Genomic DNA, 2,454 nt, shown 5'->3' with positions numbered 1-2,454 from the left:
TTCTTCAAGAAAAATTACCAGAAATGAGAGAAGTGACTTTAAAGTGAAACTGGTTTGACAAGCATAATGACCACATTAGTATATAACACAGGAGAGGTTTTATATGCATACAAAGTTAAAGCAACATTTAGTAGCAAAATGGAATGCTGTGTGGGCACTAGATTACAGATTTACTTTATTGTTATTAACATGTAGATACAAATATCCAGACATATTTCCCTATTGACCTATAGCTCATGTTTTGCCATATTAGCCAGCTGAAATCCTGACACAAAATGACACAACAAAAGCACCCAAGACATGAACAAATCTTCCTCCTTAGGGAATTGGTACAAAGTGTTAACCAGGCTGGGTCTAAACAACTGTATTTAAATTTCCGCAGGCAGCCAATCAATTAAAAAAACAATTCTCAAAATTCTTGATGATAGCACTCACTCACTTGCCTTGAAAAAAAATTAAAATCAGTAAATCCTTACACATTTATCCCTTCTGCAATTTAAGCCCTGTTCAAAGGCAAGATTTTGAAATGTAGTATAATGTGCAAGGGAATCGCTACTGGAACAGTACTTGCAGGAAAGAATTTACTGGTTGACATGAGATGCAGTGAGCACAAATTTTCGAGTAGTCCCAGATGTTTAAATGTAGTAAGCCAATGAACTCGAATGAAGCATTTACTGTACAATAAAGTTTTTTGATCCTACATGAACCTGAAACCTTCTGGTCACAAATTTAGCTCCCCTGCAACACATCCACACTACCTAAATCTCAGGCATACTGAAATCTCCATGGATCAAAGCTTTTTTCCTCATGTATCCACTTAACTATGTGGCCACCTTTGTAAGCATTACAGTGTCCAGCTCCCATATCGCTACACTCCCAGGCAAGAATGTTTTTCCAACTCTTTGGAAAAGGTGTCCACTTCCCTTGTATGTTCATTAATCACCATACTTATTTATTTATTTATTGTGACATGGACTGATGTTTTCAGCATTCCTTTATTTTATTCATTTATCCCTTGAAAAAAAAAACTCAACATCCAAAGCAAGGTTTCCAGAATTCTTCTACCACACAACTACAAAAATCATTGTTTCTGAAACGGAAAGAAAAATAAGAATAATGAAATTCGTGTCGCTTTGTAAACTCAGGCCCAATAAATAGTGCTGTCTCACACTGGTTCTCCTTTTTTAAAAATTTGTTGCCAGCCATCTGAATGTGCTTTGCCACGGTGGGAGCAATTGCTTGAACTTTGTCCTGAACAGCCAACCAAACACTGTTCTGACCACACACAGTGAGGAGGATAAGGGTTTCTTTTGGTGGCATCACACACAGTTTGGGGATTGTCCCATGATGACAATGCAGTTTTGCAGAGACGTTTGGCTGAAAGGCTACTGGGAGATGAGGGGCTGCTTTATTGTAGTCACTTAATATGCTGTCAGCCAAAGGTTGTCTGTTGACCTGGTTAAGTTGATTCTGTCAAAAAAAAAATAAAAAATGCATTTCCTGGTGATGTCCATGTCTTCAACACCTACTGATATGTGTAGTTCACTAGAACACTAAAATGACAGCACAGTGTTTCAATGTGATCATGTTTCAACTGCACTCATGCAAATCAGAATATCCTGACACCAGTGCAATACACCAACAAGAGCACCTATTGACTAATGACGTAAAAAAATAAATAAATCTGGGTCTATTTATGCATAGTATAGACATGTAAACCCTCCATCTATGTAGTGCTGGCTGTTTCAGTTTATTTCCATCAACCCTCCAGCAACAGCTGCCATTCGATATTTAAGCCTGATTTTCAATGTACGTCACCAATTGTTTTTCCTTGACCCATTTCTCATTACCTATAACGTCATCGTCAACAGCCTTTTTGGTCTATAGTTGTCCAACGTGCTTTGCATTTGTGAAGATGTACAAATAACATTCACATTGTTTTAATCTAACTTTAAATCACATTTTTGCACCTCAGCATTTCAGACGGGGGAAAATCAGTGGAAATTCACTTTGTAAGCTGAGAGGCTAACGTTAACAATGACAGCTGACGTGGGCTGTTTGTGATTTACAAGTTCAGTATATTTCAGAGATGCCTAAAAAGTGAACACTAGTCATTTTTGGAGAATTGGCACTTGGATGTGGAAATGTATCAACTATTTCTTACAGCATATCTGAAAATAGTAATCACGTATTACAACTGGAAATTCGATTTAAAACATTTGGCTAAGCACATATATTCACAAACGAAAGACCGAACGACAGAGTTGACATTACAGGCGGTTATCAATTACTCAATCCTCTTTGGTTGACTTTGCCAAGTTGGTCACTGTTCAATGACGTTTAGCACACGGTTTGGTTACGTCACGACATCGAAGGAAGTGACGACAGCCAAAACGGACTCAATTTCTCCGTGTTATCCTTTCATGTGAGCACAGTTTAGTAACACTAGTCGCG

The sequence above is a fragment of the Megalops cyprinoides genome, chromosome 8 (genome assembly GCF_013368585.1).
Source record: "Megalops cyprinoides isolate fMegCyp1 chromosome 8, fMegCyp1.pri, whole genome shotgun sequence".
In the NCBI taxonomy this organism is placed as follows: Eukaryota; Metazoa; Chordata; class Actinopteri; order Elopiformes; family Megalopidae; genus Megalops; species Megalops cyprinoides.
This window is presented reverse-complemented; position numbering follows the sequence as displayed.